Source organism: Silene latifolia, chromosome X, assembly GCF_048544455.1.
Source record: "Silene latifolia isolate original U9 population chromosome X, ASM4854445v1, whole genome shotgun sequence".
Taxonomy (NCBI): Eukaryota; Viridiplantae; Streptophyta; class Magnoliopsida; order Caryophyllales; family Caryophyllaceae; genus Silene; species Silene latifolia.
In genome coordinates, this window is record NC_133537.1 from 46,795,606 (window position 1) to 46,821,030 (window position 25,425).

A 25,425-nucleotide genomic window follows, 5' to 3' on the forward strand; every position below is an offset into this window, starting at 1 on the left:
GTGAATGGGATGGTACTTCAAAGCAAATTTGAGGTGGTTCCTCCTTGCGGGGGTACACCTCTACAAACTCATTTTCCATTTCTTCTTTAGCATCTTCCTTGAACTCCACACTTACAAGTTTCATAGGCTTTGGAGGTTCCCAAATCACGTCTTCAAGAGCCTCCACCTTCTATTTTTCTATCCCAACCACCTCAAAAATCATTGCTCCTTGGTCATTCTTCTCAAACACTTCACTCCTCGATTCTTTAAAGGTCAATTTCGGGCAAGAGTTACTACGAACCAAAAAGTTGTTTCCAAAGTGTGAGTCGTCAACTTCGGTACAAGGAATGTGAATAGGGATCTCAATGGATGGCAAGGGCCAAGAAAGTTTCAAGTCACACATATCATCTTCCTCATCAAATAGACCCTCAAAATAATAGTTGTCAAAGGTGCAAACAACCTCTTCCTCGACCTTACCTCCCTCATGTTCATCTTTTTCAACAATTTGACCCAATGACTCCTCACACCACAACTCCTCTCCAAGGCCACTAAGGACCGAGGAGTTATCCTCATTCACATGACTATAACTCGAGGAACCATCATCACAAGTGCACAAGGTGTCGGTAGATACCATAACGGGGGAGTGGCGTGGAAGTGTGGTGAAAACATAAGGATCCTTCTCATCATCCCAAAAACAATACTCTTTATAAGAGTAGCTCGTATCAAGTTTAAGGGGAAGAGGGTCTTCAACCTCACATTCATTCTCTTTATCAAGGGAACCATCATCAAAACACTCATTGTCTAAAGTGTGAAGAACCTCTTCACCGATCTTATTTCCCTCAATACCACCACAAATTTGGTTCATTTTGTTATTAAAGATGTCCATATTTGATTTGGAGAGCTCTATATCTCTATCTAACTTTTGTATCCTTTCATTTTGAGATATTAGCAAAGTCTGAAGCATTTCTTGGATGCTCATTGAAGATGTATCATGGGTGGGCATTGTCTCACTTTGTTGGTATTCGGTTTGACAAGAGTTTTGAGACTCCCATTCCCTAGTATCATTGGCTAAGTAGTGAAAGAGTTCCTATTTATCATCACAACTCCCTTCAAGGAATCTTTCATTACTCAAGTAATTCACATGAGACATACTTTCAACATTTAACCCATTAAAAACCACATGACAAAGTTCCCATACTTCAAAAGAATAATTGCAATTCAAGACATATTGCTCAAGTCTATCAAAGTAATTGCAAAACAATTCACCATCATATTGTGGGAGATAGAGATTAGACATTTAATCAAACAAGTAAACAATATATGGCAAATAAATGAGTCCTAATATTTACAAAGACTAAATACACTAATTAAAGACCAATAGTTCAAAAACAAGCTTTAGCTATGTTGCCGTCCCCAGCAACGGCGCCAAAATTTGATAGAGAAATTACCGGTCGTCGTTAATACTAGAATTAACTATCAAATTAACAATTTATAGACCTAACTAGACTCTATTAACTAATAACAATAAAGTAGTAAAATGGCAAGCTAAGGTCGAACCCAAGAGAAGGACCTTTAACTAAGACTTGAATTGTAAACTATTTAAGACACTAATGACAACTTAGACTCAACAAATTGAATTTAATCATAAACAATGGATGTTAACAATGTTCAATTTGTAGAAAACATAGATGGAAAAGGCATTTGGTTGGAAACAAACATGAAAAAGAGTAAAATTGGAGACTTTCCTATTGAGACAATTCAACAAACAACTAGTATGCAAGATTCAATATAAAGGAGAAACTTGGTGTAACATGGTTCAACATCTACTTCCTAAACACAAAGATTCTCTCTTTTCTTCCCTCAACAATTACTCAACAACTTTTGTAAGATGGTGATTACTTGCTCCTAAGTTAGAGTAGTTAATCCTACCTATATGGTCATCCAATTAAAAACCACAATAAGGCTTACACACAAGAGCACTAAGATCAATTTCAAACAAAAGAAGTCAAGACTAATCCTTTCGGAGGCTTAATCCAACTATCCCAAAGATTAACATGTAAATTCCACTCACAAAGATACAAACTTTAATCCAAATTCATAAAGATGCAAGCTTGCTACAAGGATTGCAATAGTAAGATGATTAACATGCAAGGTTAATTACTCCTAACACAATAACATTCAACATAAACAAGAATTTCAAGGAAAATGCAATAATTATTGAGGAAAAATTGAAAGAGTCTTACAAAGCTTAGGAAAGTAGTGTCTACCCAATTACACCAAGCAAAAGGTCTAGCCTTCCATAACCATAGATGAATCCAAGGGTAATGAAAAGATTGACATCAAAATCAAACCAAAGATTACAACTTTCTCCAAAATACTAAGTTTTTCCTTCATATAAGTTTTTGAGATTATTCAATAATGAGGTATTTGATTTGATGGTAAGGAGGTTCTCTAAGATCTCATAATGTGGGTATGTATACCCTTGGCTCTTGGCTTTAGGTTAAGGCAAAATTGGGTCTTCAAAATAGAGAATCACGAGACTTGAAACAGTTGAAAACGCAGCCTGCGGTTGGGGGCGCAGGCTGCGCACATTTGCGCAGGCTGCGTTCAGAGTGACAACAGCATCTTTCGAAGGCCATATCTCCCTCGTTTCTTGGACAAATGAGGCATGTGACCTACCGTTGGAAAGCTAAGATCACAAGCTTTCACCTCCTAGCCTTGCGTCGAGACGAGCTCTAGAACTCGAGATATACTCGTTTGAAGTTGACCCTTGTGAAATCGAGTTTTCAATTCTTCATTTTGGCTCTTGTTTGTGCATGTCAAGGCTTCAATTCTTCCTTTTACTTGCTTCTCTTGACTTTGCACTTATTCCCTTGGCTTACCTTTGCTCTCCTTCTTCACCTTGGTTGACCGTGGCTCGGGTTTGACTTGTGAGTCGGCTTGTACACAATGATTCATTCATCTCAACTTACCAATATAAAGTACTTGAATTAACTTGAGATGTAAATACCAACAACAAGTTCAAATGATCCAAATTACAACCAAAGTAGATTCACCGGAAAATATAACGATTAACACTCAAAACCGGATTTGTGACAAGTTTATTCAACTAAAATTACCTAATTAGGCTGACACTATTTGACTCTATCATCTCCAGAATTAGTTTATGCTAAACAAGTAGACTTGTAACAGATTAATCACGAACACAAAATCTCTTTTGTGACGGCACGTATCCGTCACTTTGGAGTGACGAATACCATTTTCCCTCACAAATGATCCAAATAGAGGAGAGAGGGAAGTACATGGGGTGCCCTCACCTTCTCCTTCCTATCCGTTTTGTGAGTGGCATTATCCGTCACTTGCTCCGACCCGTCTTCAGTAAGACTTAAGGCCCTGTTCTTCCGGGATCGAAACTTATCGATCCGAATCGAATCGAACTTATAGGATCTCGAATCGAACTTAACTTAACTTATAGGATCTCGAATCGAACTTATTGAATCGAATCGAATCGAACTTATAGGATCTCGAATCGAATCGAACTTATAGGATCGAATCGAACTTATAGGATCGAATCGAACCGAATCGAACTTATAGGATCTCGAATCGAACTTAAATTAAGTGAGGTATAGGATCCGAATCGAACTTATAGGATTCGAATCGAATCGAACTTATATGATCTCGAATCGAACTTATAAGATTCGAATCGAATCGAATCGAACTTATAGGATTCGAATCGAATCGAACTTATAGAATCGAATCGAACTTATAGGATCTGAATTGAACTGCACTGAACTTATAGAATCTGAAGTAAACTTATATTAAGTGATTTTAAGTCCAAAAGAACATGGCCTAATTGAATCTAGTAGTACCATAAATTTGAGAAAATGAGAGAACAAGTGAGGATAAAATGATGAAAAAGATGAGAAAGTGTGAAAGTGGTAAGACTGAGGAGAAGGGGTCCAGAAGCAGAAGTTCACACGTGGGGGATAAATGAAAAAGTGGTCCGGACAAGGGTGAAGTCGTGAAGATAATAAGGGGTAAGGACGCGTGTACAAATGGGCTTGGTGAATACAGGGTTAATCCATGTGACTAATTTTACTTGTCAGTCAATAACCTCTCCATTTTGTCCCTTTCTCTTACTAACTTGTACTATCCTCTGCTTTGGCGGACCCTTCGTTTACTTATCTTCAGTCTCCTACTACTTTTACAGCCATACATTAAAGGCAAATAAACTTGGACGCTAAACACGTTACTACTACTTTCGAATCAACAATTAGTTTCATTATAGACGGATATATTCGTTTAAAATGAAAGACGGGTAAAATATGCTTAAAGGGGTGACATTTTTTGGCCCCACCATACAACTTGTTACTCGTCTTATGCTTAAAGTGGCTGGATATTTAGTCCGTCTATAACTATAAACGGATATCTCCCGTCAATAATGAGAATCTGTGCCGAATCAATAGGATGTTTACATTTTTATTATTTTGTAAGGAGTTTTTTAATTCTAATGTAAACAATCGGTTGAGTCGAAGAAGGCAAAAAAAAAAATATATATATATATATATATATACACGGAGTTTTGTAATATATTGCTCCTAAAATGTCTTTCGTTTTTCATTATTTGACAGTTTTGTAATTGCTTCTTTTTTTACCTAAGTTCTATTACATTTTTTTCCAAATTTCTTTCGCTATTAGTACATATTTATCTATCTATCTATCTATCTATCTATCTATCTATATATTACCGGTTTTTCTAACTTATGCCCACTAGGCATAGGATAAGAAACCCAAAAGAAAAGAAATAAATGATATTTGTATGGGAAATTACAATATTAACTATTTTTACTTTGATTTACAAGAAAATACATTTATTACTTTCTATTTTGGATTTCTTATCCTATGCCTAGTGGGCATAGGTTAGAAAACTCAATTACTAATCTTCAAACTCAACTGTTTCCATAACATAATAATCTATTACTACCGATGATGTGGCATTATAATAGCACAAAATCTCATTGAAGACGGCACGTATCCGTCATTTTGGAGTGACGGATAACATTTCCTCTCACAAATGACCCAAATAGAGGAGAGAAGGAAGCACATGGGGATGTCCCCACCTTATCCCCCTATCCGTTTTGTGAGTGATATTACCCGTCACTTGCTTTGACCCGTCTTCAGCAAGACTTGTTGTTATAATAGACATTAACACATGGATTTACCAAATTATTCAGATGATGTGGCATTATAATAGCACAAAATCTATTACTACCGATGGATTTACCAAATTATTAAGACATTAGGCGTTGTTTTGACATGGTCCACCTCACTGATTTCAAATCATTTCATGATTTTTGCCGCTTGCCATTTAAAATTTTAGTCCGTCTTGCTTAAGACCGCCTTATTTCAAACCGTAATAAGACTTCTCACAAGTGAGAAACACATGGGTGGTGGGACACCCCCATGTACTTTCCCACTCACACCCTAAATGGGTTTTTTGTGAGAGAAAATGATATCCGTCTAACCATTTCAGACGGATATGACGGTCTGAAATAAGAATTTGTGTTAAAATCTAATCTTTACCATATTTATGTATGCCTTGATTGATTAGTAATGATAATAATTATCAAAAAATCAAACCAAGACTTGCTATGGTAAAAATCACGGAATACTCCCATCCACGGTAATTGTGACGGCGCAATCTGTTGCAATTTCAACTCTCTCATCGCAGATTATGAATTGTGACGATCTTATAATGTTGTAAATCCATCGGTAATAATCTATTAATTAGTAGGTTATCACGATCTTATAATTTGAGACGGTTTTGTAATGTGAAAAGACAATTTATTTTTTGTATTTAATGATTTAGTACTTTAACTAGTTTAATCCCGCGCAATAAATGCGCGGTATTTATAGAGTTACTAATATAGACCCGTGTAATATATTCACGGTATTTATAGAGTTTTACTTTTCAGTGTATTATTTATAGAATTTAAATTGACAATTCACTTATTTTTCATGTTTCTCCTTAATGTATTTTGATTAGAGAAATAAATAAAAATTTAAATCGTAAGAAGTAATAAAATGGGTATTTTTTTTGATTTTTTTAACCGAGAAATTATTGATGTTAATTTACAAATATTTACTAATAACATATTTTTTAGATGCTATTTTTTATCATTAAAAGTCAATGAATTTGAACATATTTACTAAATACCATATTTTTTAGCCGCAACTTCTTATCATAAAAAGTCAATAAATTTTTATCAATAAGTTTTTAAAAATAGAATTTCCTTATCTTGAAAATATCGGAGATAAATTTGTACAGAATATAAAATATTATATGTTATAAATATTTAAATAGAAAAGATTATATTCATTTATAACTTATCATGTCTACATCTATATTACTCCGTATATACTAAAAATATCAAACACTATTCTAGAAAATATGTTTAGGCGGGAAAAGATGGAGTTTTGCCTATTCATTTAGTAAATAGGGGATTCTAATATTGAGTAATTGTCATATACGGAGTATATGTTTATTTTATTTCAGTAGAAGATACGGTACTCCAAATTATGAATGAGATTCTTTCCCTGATTATTTTTTTCACTATTTAAGTAAGGTTATATATCCTACTCGTATATTCCTATATGTTGTCTAAATTTCTTAATATACCTATAAAACGGGTTTGGATCATACAGATAGGGTCATAATACGGTTGCGGTCACGGGTCGGGTTAAGGTCGGAGTACAAGTCAAAAATTAGTATCTAACGCCTTTTTATAGATCAGAAAAATATTTTTTAAAAATTAAAGTATACGGAGTATTTAATATTACTAATGTAATCATATTCAATGATTACATTAATTATGTTTAAAGAATTAAAAATTAAGTTGTTTTAAGAATTATTTTATTATTATAGGGTGTAAAAGTGATATACAATTGTTTTAAAAACAGGATCTGCTTCTTGAACAGCTGCACTTGGCTTTAATTGTGTTTGAAATTTTAATTACTAAAAATAATATTTTTTCAAATATAATTTATTAATATTTTCACAAAAAATTTGATTTAACTTTGATCCAACGGGTGACATGTTCAAGTAGGGTTTCAAGCCTAAATTTAGACAATTAACGGGGTCATTTTGGGTTCAGATCAAACGGGTTACGACTCGAGATTTTCGAGTCTTGACGCTAGAAAAAACAGGTGGGGTGGGGCGGGTCTAGATTTCACAGGTCTATATCCTAATCATGTTTTAAACTCATAACTTATCATTTATAAGATTGACTTTAACAAATATGACTTTTAGTTTATTAACAATATTTACGAAGTATTAGCTCGAAGGTAATTATCTACCTATAAAACAGTTCGTGAAGTTCACGAGTTTTAAACTAGTATATACTCCCTCCTATTCACTCATTTCTTCTCTCTTTCCGTTTTCATGATAGTCGGATTTCCTTTCCTCTTTCCTTTTTTGGAAGGTTTTGTGTGGTCCAAATTCAATTGTATGTGGGGTAAAGTGTTTTGTGTGGTCCAAAATCATTTTCTTATTTCTTGTTCAAAATAAAAGGGGAAGAAATGAGTGAATATGAGGTAGTATATATCACTCACCTATATATATCCATAATAATAATTATGTGAAATTCATGCAATACCCCTAAATTTTGTTACTTTGCACGAAATACCCAATTTTTGTACCGGAAAACTTTAAGTGGCCACGACTCTAACTTTATACTATAACCCTTATAGTCTTATACCATATGATACTTATTTCCACATTTTATCATTAAAATGGATATTGTCGTATTAAATAAGAACTTGTGATACTCTTGTTATCCGAAAACAGTATTTATATTGTATTGGTATTTCTTCATATACATCTGACAATACGAGTAACTTAGTGACGAAGTTAGGATTTGCAATTGAATGGACGAGAAATTTTAACGAGGATGAACAAGTAAAGGCGTAACGTGAACTTGAAAAATCTAAAAAGTCTTAACTAAAACTTTTGATTTCAATGTCCAGCGATGTCAAGTGCACATGCTTAAAACCCCTAATCCACCATTAGTATGGATGAAGCTTTTAAATAATAAAAGAGGCAAATACTTATTCAATAAATAATTTTTACTTAACAAATCATATTTAGTCGAGTATGATTGAAATGTTTTGGAGTCGAAAAAGTTGATACTCTTTTACTCCATTAAAATGAAATACAAATATTATAAACATGGCCAATATCAACATAGGAGTACATCATTACAAATTTACAATGGTGTTAATTAGTACTTTAAGATTTAAACTTAAATCCAATAAGATGTACTCCCTTTAAGTAAACCCATCTCGAGCCACGCATAGCACATTCCTTTGGCTAAAAGGCTGAAAAGTAAACAAGGGGTAGCTAGCTTTGGCTAATTAAGGTGCCCAAAAAGTGGGACGTACCACCCAATCACCAAGCAAAACGACTATGACTTTACCAATCCTCTTCAATGCCCTAGCCCCTAGGTGCTAATGTGCTATGGTGGTCTACCACTGTGAAAATTTCCCAATACGCATAAATTGGATTCCCTACTTAATACTCCCTACATTCAACTCCACTTTGCAAGTTTCCCTTTTGCGCACTATTCACAAGCGGACATTTAACTTCAATTTTCTTTCGATACACAAATGAAAATATATTCATATGAGATCTTGTTTGATTCGTCTTTAAGAGTACATTAAAAATATCTAACTTTTATAATTTTTGCAAATACGCAGCTATTAATATTTATCGCGTAAAAGCTGTGTTGGCAAACGTGATAAAACAAACTTGCAAAGTGGAGTTGAATGGAGGGAGTATCTCGTCTTAAAATTACTCTCCAATTATTTGAAATTGCATTATTTATATGAAGAATATTTTAGATGAATATATCGATTCCAAAAAATTGATAAAACAAAATATGAAAACATTTCCTCTTAAACTAGAACCAAATCATCATATATCATACTCCCTCCTATTCTCCATTTTGTTTCCCTTTGTTATGGGCACAAGATTTTAGGAGGAGAATAAAGTATGAATTGTGTGAGATGGGTGGGGTTTAATAATAGGAGAGATGAATGAATAAATAGGAATTAAATAAGAAATTGTGAGTTGGGTGGGGTTTGGTAATAAGAGAGAGGAATGAATAAATAAGAATTAAATAAGGAATTGTGAGTTGAGTGAGGTTTGGTAATAGGAGAGAGGAATGAATAAAATAAGAGTAAAAGTTTTCCAAAAAAGGAAAGGGGAAGAAAACCTGAATAATCCGTTTAAGGAAATATGGAAGAAAATGGTGAATAGGAGGGAGTATATTATATTAAAGCAATAATCGTCCACCCAGTTGATTGCCACGTATCACACCCCATCTTATTGCCACGTGTATGCAGGCCCCAGAATATTTGACAATAAAAAATAAAAAAGTATAAGTAAAGATTTTGGTATATATTAATTATGGTATATAAATTATGGAAAAGATATATTCCAAGACTTAAAAATTATGCAATCATACATGGGTTTTTAAAGAGGAATCTTATCAAGTTAAAAATATTCTATTGAAATTGGTGTCTCAAAAAAAAAACATTCTACGAAAATTCTCTACAAAAATCGGACACAAATTTGATTGACTTAATTGTTTTTTTCTCTTTTGAACAATATTGAAAGTGAAAATGGGAGATTAGTAAGGACGGTGGTGGAGAAAGTGAAATAGTGAGCAATAACATGATAAATTTGTTTGGTTTTGCATTTGAGGAAAGGGGGGAATTCACAATTACGAGGTATTTTTGTACGATAATATACTCATACGGCCATACGGTTATACCAATTACTCTATCTATTCACCAAAATTGAGTTATAACTTAAAAATTATATTTTATGTATATTATGACCTATTTTACATAATATTTTCAATTTACATAATAAATTTGGGTTACTAAAAAGAAAAATATTCTAATTTTTTTCAGTTTTAATTTAAGTCATGTTCATATATATTATTTGGGAAATGATAAATATAACCTAATGGGTTGTATATAAGGAACTAAATGAAGAAAAAAGTTCTTAATATATGCATTAATTACATTGGTTTGTGTGTAATTTAGTCTTAAATTCCTAAATAATACCACATATGGAAGATATTAAATGATTAAATACAACTCAATGGGTTGTATTTAACATTGTTGTAACTCCTGATGACAAGTGAATTTTAAGCGTTGGATTGGGTTGACAAGCGGGATGGGGGGATGGGGGAAGCTTACTGACAAAGAGTTGAGAAAGGGTGGGGGATGAAGGGTACGGTTTAAGTGGCGGTCGGAGGAAGGGAGGGTATGGCGCACGGTGGGGAAAGGAGGTGTGTGGAGATAGGGTGAGGGTAAAGTTAGAGGTGGTGCGGTTGAGGTGGGTGGATGGTTAGGTGATGGCGGCGGGGTGTGATGATTTGATAAAGTTGAAAGAGAGAATTATATGGGTTCGAATTGAAAAACGAGATGGTGAAATTAGAGGGATAAAGTAAAAAAACATGTATGTGATTAAGTAAACCATATGCATACAAAAAAAACACTCTTTCAACAAAGAGAGTCAAAGAGGACTATTTATTCAAATTTAATAACTTTAATAAATATAAGTCCCCTTAAGAAAAAATTGTGATATAATTAATCAGATGAATATAATTAACATCTGAAAGACAATATAATAATTAATAACAGTAAGTCTCTCTTAAAACTTGCATAATTTAACTAGATAAAAAGAAAAAAAATCTCAAAGTACTATGACTTTACAAATATATGCTTAAATAAAATAACTTTAAAAAAGTTTCATCTAAACTCTACGAGTACTAATGAATTAGCCTTACACGTTCACCCCAAATGCTATATATTTAAGATTTACTTTTATTAACACTTTACATTGCCACCCATGCAGTGCGCGGGTTCAAAAACTAGTTACGATATAAACGGAGCAAGCAACATCATCCTAAATCACCACCTAAACGGGTCAAACTAATCGGCCCAATAACATCTCAAACCCACTTTCCAAAAAACCACCGCTCGGCGCTCCTAATATAAAACTGTTTTACATAAGAATCATATCATCATATCATATATCATATATTATATTAAAGCAACAACCGCAAGCCTCATTGATCACCACGTGTCATAACTCCTTAAAATGCCATGTGTTATTTTCTATTTAAAAAAAAAAAAGATTTGCAATCACGTTAACATGAAAAAAGATGCAGTTACCGAGAATCAATCAAATTGTTAAGGAAGTGTACAAATTTGAATATAGCAAGCCATCATTCACGGAGCTAATATAGGAAACTTACCTTGCAAATAAGGAATAAAAATATTAGAGTGAAATTGCTTAGAAAACAAATATTGCGTACCATATTTTTACACACTCCTTATATGGAGAAAAATACTCAATCACACAAGAGGAAACTAAAGATTGCAGTATGTCTTCATGGGATCATTACAATGGTTGGATAATGAAAATTGGGTAAATCTTTAACTTATTATTTCATTTTCAAGTAATTATTTCATTATTAACTGATATCATTGACATATTCTAATATGGATTTTCAAATATATAGTTATAGACTTATATCGAAGTGTAGTAGGCGGTGCAATCCTAAGCTTTTTTTTTTCATATCAAATGTCGCACGCAAGGTCGTTATTCACTACACTACTGGTCTTTGAAAATGATGGCTCAATCCGCGCTTATTTATCCGGTATAATTCATCCACTTTACTTTGCACGACAACCTCATATGTTATACGAGAGTAAAGCTTACTTCCCTTAATATACTTCCATTGATTATGGATAACTACAATGCTCTTTTATTATTCTTTTCCTGATTTTTTTTTTGCCTTTTTACTTTATCAATAATATTAATACTAGATTATAGTGGTAGGTCTGACAGATATACATGAAATATCACCGAATACGTTTTTCTGATAAGATTTATTAATGTCAAAGGGAGGAAAACATAAATACCATGGAAAACTGGCAAAGTGGTTTGACTTACAAATTATCATACTCATTTGTTTCAATTATGTGTTCCGTTTGTTCAAATTTTCCTCTTTTGGAAGAGAGAAAATAAAGCTAAACAAATAAATAGGACAAATTCTTTTATTTTGTGTAGATACGGAGTATCAATTATGTAATTGTCGGATTACATGGATTGTTATCGGTGTCGGTCATTTAACTTAAACTACTGGAATTTGTGTCTTCCAAGAGAAGTGAGGAATGGGTAAATGCAAACATGAAGATTAAGGTGCTTTTTACACTATTGCATCGCTTGCGTAGGTTTCTTATGCTAATGCTTTTCTATCTGCTGTGGAAGGGTAATTGTTTTTCTCACTCTCTGATGATGGGTTTAGAAGACCTAATTCTCATACGTACTCTCTTATTTATCAGTACTAATAGTAGAAGATGTATGAAAGATATATAATAAAATAAAATGATACATAAAGTAATAAAACAGGTAAGTATTATAAGAGGGGCATTATCCATCTTCAGCTTGTGACAGATAGTGTCCCTCTTCAATGAGAATTTGTGTATGTATTATGGGAGCAAAGTGGTGAAAAGGTAGAAGTTTGACATACATATCACTGGAGTACTTCACTTTGAGGCATTATTAACGGTTTTAATTCATAGCCATTTTAACTTTTGTTACAATAAATTAATTCTATTCTTTTTATGTACTTATCGATATAAGTGTGTCCTCTAATAATTTTATAATGAAAAATATTGTGTTAATTGGATTTAGATTTATTTAGACAATAGTTATTGGGTGAGATGGTTTCACGCTGTGGGACGGTCTTACATGTTGTGAGAATTGAGACCGTCCCATTATGTGAAAAGATAATTCAATTTATTACTTCCTACATTTCAATAAATTCTATACATTTGTGGAATATATGTGAGGTATATTTTAATAAAATGTATACAATTGATTGAAATTAAGGAAGTAGTAATTAGTAATAAATGAATGGCGACCGGTTCACAATGAGAGACCGTCTTACTCTATAGTTTGCATTATGTAAAAAATGCTTATTTTATTTGCTTCTAATTTAGTGCTAACAAAGAGATAGAGGAAGTTGTAATCTGGTGATTTGGCAATATGGTGTTATAATTAACAAGATATCATTATTCTGGAAGATACAATCTGTTCACTCAATTAGTCCTATTTAATGATTAATGATTTTGTAAGACTATAACGAAAAATGAGGTGAAGATGATATGATTTTATAAGACCATTTATACAAGAACATTATTGAATAAATTCAAAAACAAAGATGGAGAGGGGTTGGTGGGGGAGGGTGAATGTGTGGTTGTTGGTAAGTGGGCTGGTGATGGTTCACAGAGGGATAAGGGTAAATGATGGTTATAGTTTTTTCCTAAAGTATTAGAAGTGAAAGATAGAGAGGGATTTGTGGGGAAGGAGTGGTGGCAGGGGAATGGGTACCTGGGTTGGGGGTGGGTGGCAAGTTTAGGAGAGGCGGATTGGGGTGGTGGGTACCTCACATAATTTAAGAAATCGAAATAAAAATGGTATGAGTTACCTGTGTAATGTTTAAGTTTAACAACACTTACATTTCCACCCTTACGTATTGTGCACGAGTTTAAGACATAACATTTGGTAAAACTCATTTAAACAATAATAAAACATAACATTTGAGATGACAGTATAATATAATAAATCTCATGCGCACCATTATTGAGATTATAATAAAAAAAATTCAACTTGCATGATTTAACAAGTTCAAAAGGAAAAAATTACAAAGTATTATAAATAAATTACAAAATGTAATTTTACAAAAATATGCATGAACAAAATAATTTTTCAAAAGTTTCATCTAAAATCTATTAATGAATTAAGCTTACACTTTTACTCCAAAAAATATATATACGTAATCTCTACTTAGATCAACACTCTATATTGCCACCCGTGCAGTGCACGGGTACAAAAACTAGTTTAATTGAAAACTTGTACCAAAATTACATTTTTGTTAAGCCAAGACATCACTTGTACTCCGTATATACTCATTTGACGCATGGATGTCAAATGGATTTGAGAGTCTCGATTTCAAAAGACAATTTGAGACCTCATATATGATGGAAAAACTTAGTTTTTGTAGTAAATAGTATACTCAAACTTGACATTTGGCTAGCAAACAAAAACAAGTGATTAGGTATTTAGGTATGGGCCTTGGTTTTGAGAACCTCTTGAACATACTATTTTACATACACGGCCTTATCTAACAGTGGTCATTTTTCTAGAAATTTCTTTCTTTTCTGCATATATACTCTCTGACCTTTGTTATGCAATTACTTCGTGATACACTTGTAAAATTTTGAGCTAATTTTATCTGACCTATATCCAATAATCTGACAATAATTGTAGTTCTATATAACGAATTAATTAGGGTTTTCATCTTCCAGATACTTTGAACTACTAGAGTTATTAAATAAGAAGTATTGTATGTAAATATTGAAATAGTCATGCTGGATTGGTTAACTATGTACAAGTTAGTTACATCTAACCATAGTTAGTTAGATTGTATATAAACAGAATTCTGTTACATTGTAAACTAAGTTAATCATACTAACAAACTACATTTCTATTTACTCTAGTTGTTACTCCCTAGATATTTCTAGGTTTACATCAATGGTGATCATGATCTTCATCATCTTCACATGGTATCAAGCGCCATAGGTTTTCGATCCTACATGATTCAATTCTTTTCGATCCTACATGATTAAATCCTCCTAATTCACAGGTCTTTTTTCACAATTGTTATCTCAATTGCGTCTTCGATTGAATCATTTCTTCGTAATTCTTGTTCGTTTATCTTACATTATTCGTGCTTCCGCAATTCTGGTATGATTTTCAATTAATTGATGTTAATTTTATCATCTTCTGATAATCCACCTGCTTGTTCTTCTTTTATTCCTAATTCTCCGTTCTTCACTTGCAATTCATTCGATTTTTCTTCGAATTCTTGCTCCTCTGTTCGCCCAACTCTGAATTCTTATAACAATTCTGTTATATTCCTTTCTTCAAAATGCCTGATTCACTGCCAAATACACCTGACTCAGGTGATTCTTATGATACTTATGATGATCCTCTTTATGTGTCCACGAATGATTGTCATAATCAACGTCTTGTGGATGTACCTTTTCATGGAATTGGTTTCTTGTTGTGGAAGAAGGATGCTTTGATGGCTTTGGCATCTAAGAATAAGGAAGGCTTTGTTACTGATACTTGTCCTCAACCTCTTGCTACTGATAAGAACTATAGGAAATGACGTTGTTGTGACCTTCTTGTTCTGAAATGGATCCTCAACTCCCTTTATAAGAAGATAAAGGAAAACATGATGTATGTTAGCCATTCTAAGGAGTTATGGGGTGAGTTGTTGAGAGGTATGTACAAGTGAATAGTATGGAGTTATATCAATTAAAGAAGGATATGAATGCAATTTCTCAGGATAATTTGCATTTGATTGATTACTATGGAAGTTTGAAGCGCATTTGGGAAGAGATAGATGACTTAGATCCCATTCCTATGTGCACTTGTGGTGCTTTAGCCAACTGTTCATGTCATCTGCTTAAGAGGTTACTTGATAGGGAAACTCAAGGAAAGCTTATCCAACTCTTGATGGGACTCAATAGCTCTTATGATAATGTTAGATCACATGTCTTAACCATGGATATTTTTCCTACACTCAACAAAGTTTTATGACTCCTGCAGAAAGTAGAGAAATAGAAGCAAATTGTTGACTCCACTGAGACAGTGCCAGAAGCCAATGCTTATGTTGGTTTTAAGACACCCTCTGTAAAAGATGATTACTCTGAATCTTCTTCTAAGAAGCCTAGAGTTGAAGATGAGGAATAAAAAATCAAGAAGATCTGCTCCCATTGCAAAAATAAAGGCCATCTTGTGGAAGACTGTTGTCAGTTGCAGACCTACACTTTCTGTGGTATCCTTGGTCACATTCGTGATCATTGCTAAAAATTGAAGAAATTAATGATAGCTCAGAACAAAGCAGAACGAGGAGGTTATTCTAACCACAGAGGAGGCAGGGGTATAGGTGGATACAAGAGAAGATCCAACAATGCTAATGCATTCTTCTATGATGATGAGTATTATTAGACAGATATGGCACCTATGAATTGGAGCTCCTACTCTTCTTTATCAGGACAAGATAATGAGCTGGTCACTGGACTGGTTAATACAATTACTAACAGGGTGCTCAGGAATATTTCTAAGAATTATCCAAATTCTGGAACATCTGATACTGGTACTTCTGCAGGTAGAGCAAACACTACTCAGTCCATGAGTTTCTCAGGTATATCTGAACTCTGTAAATCTACTTTTACCTCTCATGCCTATGCTGTCACAGATTTATTACATGCTTCTAATTGGATTATAGACACTGGTGCTTCAGATCACATGACTGCTAATCCACCATTATTGCATGACATCTGTGACTTAGATAGACCTATTCTGATTTCTTTACCAGATGGTACTACTAAACTTGTTCATCAGACTGGTAAAATACACCTGACTAAGCATATCACTCTACATAATGTCTTTATTGTGCCTGGTTTTAAACAGAATCTATTATCTGTTGGAACATTATTGCAACACACTAATATGATAGTGATTTTCTTCCCCAATGAATGCTGGTTTTAGGACCTTTCAAGTAAGAAAGTGTTAGTTAAGGGAAGAAAATATGCTGGTCTTTACAGAATCTCAGGGGAATTGTCACCTAGACGACTTACTACAATCTTTCCAGATCTAGTTTTAAATAAACATGTTTAATCCAATAGTTGTATGCAAAATACTGATGTATTTCTTACGCAAGAGACTTGACCATACTTCTGTTGATAAGATGAAACATGTACAAGGATTTCAATTTTGTAATCATAACAGTTTTGACTGCCAGATACGCATTCTTTCCAAGCATCATGCTCTGCCTTTTCATAGAAGTATATCACATGCAGCAAACTATTTTGAATTACTTCACATGGATGTATGGGGACCATATAGGATACCTACTATAATAGGGGCAAAGGCTTTTCTAACTATTCTAGATGACCACTCTAGGGCAACCGGGACTTACCTCATACAAAATAAACAACAGGTTCCCTTCCTCATTAAAGATTTTTTGATTCATATAGAAACTCAATTTCGGGGCAAAGTTAAAGTCATTAGGACAGATAATGGTACATAATTTATACAAGGACCCTTTAACCAGATGTTCAGTGAAAGAGGTATTTTACACCAAAACAGTATACCTGGTGTACCACAGCAAAATGGAAGAGTAGAGCGTAAACAGAGACACCTACTTGACACTGCAAGAGCTTTAAGAATACAATCTAACTTGCCAATCAAATTTTGGGGGGACTGCTTACTTACTGTAAATACTTGATAAATAAAATGCTTGTTGCCATGTTGAAATGAAAAACATCCCATGAACTTTTATTCAAAACTGTGCCCAAGTATGATGAGTTGAGAGTTTTTGGTTCATTGTGTTTTGCAACTGTACCAAGCAGATTGAGGGACAAATTAGGTTATAGGGCAAGAAAATGCATTTTTTTGGGATATCCTTTTTGGCAAGAAGGGTTACAAATTATACGATCTTCATAAACACAGTCTCTTTACTAGTAGAGATGTGATTTTTAAAGAACATATTTTCCCATATAGGCAATCCATTACACATGATGATTTAAACAAGTCTATATCTACTACACCTCTCATTAGTCCAACACCTGACCTACACAAAAACACAGTGTATCACAAACAAAAGACTACTGATCCACTCAATCACCTAAATGGTATTTGGGATGACCAGACTCTGGAGAATGTCAATAATTCAGATATGGACATACCACATTTAGTAGTTAATGAAGAAATACCTACTGGTGTTGTAATACTACGGTTTTATGAGTCTCTGGGTACTCTATCGAGTGGACCTTACTCTGTCGAGTAAGGGTGTTTTGCGATTTAAAACAGTTTCTGACCTGTTGGGTACTCAATCGAGTAGCCCTGGTACTCGATCGAGTAGGCGGCACTCGATCGAGTACGTCAGTTACTCGATCGAGTAGCCCGGTTTACGGGTAATGTTTTGTCGGGTTTTGTTAATAATGCGAATTAATATATAAACACTTCCGTCACTTTCATAATACGCTTTTACAAACCTAATTACTTTCAAAAGAGATTTCAACCTACGTACTTCGCACTCATCGAATTATTGACAAATCCCGGAGCTTGGAAGGTCAGAATTCATCTTTCTTTACATCTTTGTGATCCTTGCGTCGAGGGTAAGATCTACGTACCGAATTTGTTATATTTAATTAAGTTTCGTTAAACCCTAATTTTGGGAATGGGGGATTTGCCTTAGTTTTGTGTGGTTAGTGATATATGTGATGTTATGTTAGGAGGAGGATTCGTAGAGGAGGCTTTTTTATAACAGCTGTTGAGATCGTCTGACTGTATTGCATTCCAGATAGGGTTTCCCTACTCAGTATTAGTCCCATAATGTGTTGGTGGTGATTTGTGATTGTTGATTGTTGTCTTACGAGTATTGTGGCGGTTGTTGGTTTTGATTGCTGATTAGTAGTTGTGATTATTTGTATCTGTCTGTGTTCTTCGGGGTATGTCCCTGGCTGAGTGGAGTCACCTGCGGGAGTGGCTTCACGCCCATTATTCGCCTTCTGTGGAACCCGCCACAGAAGGGATGTGCACATTAATGGATTTGGGTTTATCGCTCAACGGAGATGAGCGGGGCTTAGGTGGGAACGGCTGCGGTCCCCCACTGTCGGCGAGGAGTAACCTGTTGCGATGGGTGCTCTGGCAGGGCTACACACTTTAGTGTGTAGTCAGTATTGTGGAGTTGGTGATGGAGTTCAGAGTACATCTGTGACGATTGAGCTGTGTTGTTTGTTGTTTTGTCGAGTTATATAAATTGTGTGATTAGTACTGACCCCGTTTATTGTTTTTAAAAACTGTGGTGATCCATTCGGGGATGGCGAGCAGTTGTTGAGCAGGTATGAGTCGAGTTACATGGGCTAGCTGGGATGTGTCACCTTCAGATGATAGAGTCTTCCGTTGTAGCTTGAGTAGTTTGACAAACATTTTATTTAGTTGATTAGACAGTTGTTTTGAGAACATGTAACCCGTATTTTGGGCATTTAGTTTTGGATTGTATTCTTTCACTAAACTTATACTATTTAAATGTTGTTTCGTTATTGTCTTATGATTATCATTGCCTCGGGGAACCGAGATGGTAATAGCTGTATACCTGAGTGGCCCTGGTAAGGCACTTGGAGTATGGGGGTGTTACAAAATGGTATTAGAGCGACGATCCTGAAACCTTTAACTAATAAATATAATGAACATAGGGAGTCAATTAAAATGAATGATGCCTGTCGTTGTGTGAACCAAAAATACTATTTATAGTCCAAACTACTACTATAGCTAGTGGCAGTCAGGGTCGAACCACAGGGAGGCGATGCAATCAATAGTTGTCTGATTTTAATCTTTAAAGTAACAAGTGTGGGGGTTTTAATTTGAGTTGGTCTATACTAATGGCAATAAAAGAAAAGTAAACTAAGATAGCAGATGAAATCAAGAATAAAAAGGGTGCTAAGATGGTCGGTTCACTATAGTTTCGGCGGCAGTATACTAGGTAGGTCTAAAACAAACATGTGAGACGGGAAAATAAGAAGTCCTCTCGGTCCATTCTTACAGGTAGCATCTTTCGATCTCGCTACAGGTCCCTAATATCACTAGTACTGACTCTCGTCCTGAAAAGTGACTAAAAAGGCTAAATTAACTCATCTCTCGATCTTATTAATTTAGTCGTCTTAATTAGGTAGGCTATCTCCCTTCCATATCTTTCGATCTTTAATGGGTCGGTCAAATCCTAAACATTCAACTAGTCGCGTGCACTTGATTCGTCAAATATGGAAATTAAATTAATTAAAACGAAGCAAAACCTCACGAGGCCAGTCGATCGACCAGGGTGTGCGGTCGATCGACCGTGGCGCGATTCCAGGTTTCCTATTCTAATGCCGCCTACTTCTACAGATTCCCTACATCCTAGCACAAGGTATTTAGCTACTCATGGCTACGACGAAAACAACAATAAGATTAAGGAATAAAACTATTGAATTCATGATTGAAATAATTAAACAAACAAATAACATAAAACGATAATTTCGGCTGCGGGAAACTAATCTAGCAATTCTATATCTATGAACACGTAGAGTAATAAACTGAAATAAGAGCAGAAGAATACCGAATGGAATAGGAGGAAACCGAAAGTACGAAAGAAAGTAAAGCAATAATCCGATTGTATTGAATAATTAAACTTAAATGCAAACCCTAATATTTCCCTAAAGTTTTCTGATAAAAGACTTGATAAAAACTGAATAATGTCAGGTTACGTTATATAGGAATATAACGTAACACTTATTCCTAAACCTAATACACCATGGGCTTCTTAATTCTCGATCTTTTTATTCACGCCAGCATCACGGTTTGGTCGATCGACCACTAGGACCGGTCGATCGACTGGTCTACATTGAACAGTGGCTCCTGTATGCCGTGCTCTGGTTGATCGACCATGGAGGTCAGTCGATCGACTGGAGTAGCTGGTAGTTGGCTTCTAATTCTTCATAAAATTATCTTTCAGGCCTCGAAATGCGCACCAAGTTCGTTCCTTGAGTAAATACTTCACATCAAACGCAATGCAAGGTACTCGGGGACGGATTTAGCTTGATTTCCGATGGATTCTTCACATTTCTGCAATAATGTACAAAAACACGAAAGTAGACGGAAATAGGGAGAATAGTAGCATAAACTACATAAATAAGCTCTGAAATGCGTGTAAAATGAGGTGTAAAACATCATATAAATGACACGCATCAATGAACCCGTGGTAAAGGTTGTAGGAGCTAATGCAAAGGCTTGGGAGACGTCCTAAAGTCGCGAACTCGCCCTACAATTTTGAACCGGTCACATGGGGGGTATGTGTCAAGGTCGTATGTGGTGTTTGTCAGCTTATGTGAACGTAACGATGTATGTTGTGAATTGTTGGATGTTGGGAGTAGAAGATTGAAATTGTGATTGAAAATTTGGTGGGGTGTGTACATATGTGGGTTTGAATAAAGAAGCATGATGGTTTTTTATTATGTGGCATTTGATAAGATGAAATAGTTTATTTTGTTGATTGAATGAGGAATTGTGTAGAATTGCATGCTTAGTTATATTACAATGTTGAGATTATGAAGTCGCATAGTATGTTGAGTTATGAGAGATAACATGCGGGTAGTATGTACGAGTCAGCATGACTCGATCGAGTAGGGGGAACTCGATCGAGTGGGTCTGACTTGCTCGAGTGGGTATTTTGACGTTTTTATGATCAGAAGCGTGTTTTGGGGTACTCGATCGAGTACATAGGGGCACTCGATCGAGTAGGGGGTCACTCGATCGAGTGGCTGTGATACTCGGTCGAGTATGTTAGAGATCAGAAAGTCTGTTTTGGGTCTGAAGTCGGGGCACTCGATTGAGTATGGTGGGCACTCGATCGAGTAGCCTCTACTCGATCGAGTAGGTTTAGGCACTCGATCGAGTGGGTTCTGGGCAGCTTGTTTTTGTGTTTTGGGTTATAGTACGTGTGTTTATATCTACCTTTTCTTATATAGTTTCAAGATGCCGCCAAAGAAAACCGCTTTGTATACGAGAGCTGAGAGCATGAACATCGACGATATAGTTAAGATGTTGGAGCATCAAGATGCTCTTATGGAGGCCCTAAAGAGAGTGGGGAAGGATAAGGAGGTTTATCACTCTAAGATCAGTCTTTATATAGCGAGGTTTAACCCAAAGGAGTACAAGGGGACCGGGGAGCCAATTCTTCTTGATAATTGGCATCGGGAGATGGAATACATTCTGGACTTGGTACATTGTCCTGATGAGATGAAAGTAGAACAAGCTGCGTTCTACTTGAGGGAGGCGACCGGTGAGTGGTGGGACAAGGTGAAAGCGAGTGCTAGAGATATGTATACGAAGCAGGGCTTACCTGCTATACCTTGGGAAGAGTTCCAGAGGGCTATGAGGAGAGAGTTTGTACCTGAGCATGTGAGGAGTAAGCTGAGGGAAGAATTTGATGGGTTTAGGATGACATCTGATATGTCAGTTGCTGAGTACTACAAGCAGTTTAATGAGAAGTCTAGATATGCTGAGGACATGGGTTTGAGTGAGAAGAACCTAGCGTTGAGATTTGAGAGGGGGTTGACCCCCAGGATTATGGACAAGTTACCCGTGGAAGTCCTAACTGATGTTAAGGAAGCTTATGAGAGGGCTGGGAGAGCTGAGAGGTTGGTGGAGATGGCCCAGGAGAGAAGTAGTGAGAAAAGGAAGGCTGGGAGTGAAGGTGGTGGCCAATCGAATTACAAGAAAGGCAACCACAGTCAGGCTATAGCGTTTTCTTCTGCTTCAGGGTTCAGTGCTTGGGCTTCCTTTGGGCGTGGCCATGGAAGCGGTAGTGGTAGTTGGGGGATGACCTGCTTTGGCTGTGGCGGTGTAGGCCACAAGAGACATGAGTGCACGAGTGTACCTGGAGGTTTTTAGAGATCGGCTTAGGGGAGCTATTCTCAGGGGCCGGCATAGAGTTATGCGAGCAACAGACCGACTTGGTCATGGTCTAACCGGGGAGGTCAGAGCAACCAGGGTGGAGGTAACCGCAATGGCGGTAATTCTTATCAGAAACCAGCTACGAACAACAACAACAATCAGGGGTCGGGTGCTAAGCCGACCACATCACCAAGATCTTGTCCGGGGAGGTGGACGAAGAGACCGATGGAAAGCTGTTTATGATGGACAAGAAAGCAGCTGAGGACGACGCACATGTTATCACTGATACTTTTCTTGTTAACGGTATTCATACCTTTGTTTTGTTTGATTCGGGGACATCTCAGTCGTTTGTATCTTCGAGTCATGTTAAACGGTTGGGTTTGAGGGTATATGAGTCTGTAAGTGAGAAAGTTTTTATACCTTCGGGTGAGTCTGTATCATGTGGGAGGTTGTATAGGGATGTATCAATGATAGTTAGGCAAGTTGACCTACCTGTAGACTTGCTAGAGTTTCCTTTAGACGGTTTTGAGATGATAGTCGGGATGGATTGGTTGGGAAAGTACAAAGCTAAGATAGACGAACATCAAAAGAAGGTGTCTTTGAGAGGTCCTAAGGGTGTTAGTGTGTCTTATCGTGGGTTTGTGGTCAAACCTTAAAATAAGTTGATTGGAGTTGTGACCTTGAAGTCCTATCTGAGGAAGGGATGCCCTTTGATCTTGTGCCATGTGAGAGATGACCGGATAGAGAGTCCGACAGTTGATCAGACACCAGTGGTGGGTGAGTTTGAAGATGTCTTTCCAGAGGAGATTCCGGGGTTACCACCGAAGAGGGAGATAGATTTCACGGTTGAGTTGAAACCGGGAACGAGGCCAATCTCTAAGGCACCATACCGGATGGGTCCTAAAGAGATGAAGGAGCTCGAGAAACAGTTAGATGATATGATAGAGAAGGGATACGTTAGACCTGGTGTATCACCGTGGGGAGCACCAGTTCTTTTTGTGAAGAAGAAAGATGGGAGCTTGAGGTTGTGCATAGATTACAGGGAGCTGAACCGAGTGACGGTGAAGAACAAGTATCCTTTGCCAAGGATAGATGACCTGTTTGATCAGTTGAGTGGTGCGTTAGTCTTTTCCAAGATTGATTTGAGGTCGGAGTACCATCAGGTGAAGATTAGAGAGGTGGACATACCGAAGATAGCTTTCACGTCGAGGTATGGCCATTATGAGTATGTGGTGATGCCTTTTGGGTTATCTAATGCACCGGCTGTGTTTATGGATTTGATGAACAGAATCTTCAGACAGTTTTTGGACAAGTTTGTGGTGGTGTTTATCGATGACATCTTAGTCTATTCCAAGACTAAGGAGGAGCATGAGGAGCATCTGAGGATTGTGTTGCAGACCTTGAGGGAGCATGAGTTATATGCTATGTTGTCTAAGTGTGAGTTCTGGTTAGAGAGAGTTGCTTTTCTGGGGCATGTGATCTCTAAGGATGGGGTAGTTGTGGATCCGGCAAAGATTGAGGCAGTGACAAAGTGGAAAGCACCAAAGAATGTTGATGAGATCAGGAGTTTCTTGGGTTTAGCTGGATATTACAGACGGTTCGTGAAGGATTTCTCCAAGATTGCTAGACCTATGACAGCTTTGATGAGGAAAGAGAACATGTTTCGTTGGGATGAGAGTTGTGAGACGGCATTCCAAACATTAAAGGAGCGTTTGACCACAGCTCCTATCTTAGAATTGCCTGAAGGGAGTGAGAACCTTGAGGTTTATACAGATGCCTCAGAGAATGGGTTGGGATGTGTGTTGATGCAGAACGGTAAAGTGATTGCCTATGCTTCTAGGCAATTGAAGCCTTATGAGGAGAACTATCCTACACAACATCTAGAGTTGGGTGCAGTGGTCTTTGCTCTTAAGATTTGGAGAAATTACCTTTATGGGGCGACCTTTAAGGTATTTTCTGATCACAAGAGTCTCAAGTACATCTTCACTCAAAAGGAGTTGAACATGAGACAGAGGAGGTGGATGGAGCTGATTGGCGATTATGACATGGATATTATCTACCATGAAGGGAAAGCCAATGTTGTTGCAGATGCTTTGAGTAGGAAGAGTGTACATTCTTTGTGTACAGCTTTATCTTTGATGAGGTTGAGAGATGAGGTGGGGAAGTTTAGGATACATATGATGCAGAGAGGGGATGCCATGGGAGATTTGACAGTACAGCCTGATCTTTATGATGATATTCGAGGTAAACAAGCGTTGGATCCTAAGATGGTAGAGTGGAGGGCTAGAGTAGAGAAAGGGACAGTGTCTTGATTCTCTATTCATACAGATGGTAGTCTGAGGTTTGATGGGAGGTGGTGTGTCCCTAATGATGAGGAGCTGAAAAAGACAATCATGACAGAGGCACATTGTACACCATATTCAGTACATCCAGGTGGTGACAAGCTATACAAGGATTTAAAGAACACGTTCTAGTGGCATGGGATGAAGAAAGAAACAACTGAGTTTGTGGCCCGTTGTTTGACATGCCAGAGAGTTAAAGGGGAACAGCGACGACCACAAGGTAAGATTCAGTCTTTAGAGGTACCTGAGTGGAAGTGGGAATCCGTTTCTATGGATTAGCTATGGCTTATCGGAAGAATGTGCTAAAGTTGCATGGAGTCCCTAAGGACATAGTATCTGACATAGATGCGAGATTTATCTCAAAGTTTTGGAAAGAGTTGCAGGAATCTTTGGGAACAACGTTGAAGATGAGTACAGCATTTCATCCTGCGACAGACGGTCAGACTGAGAGAA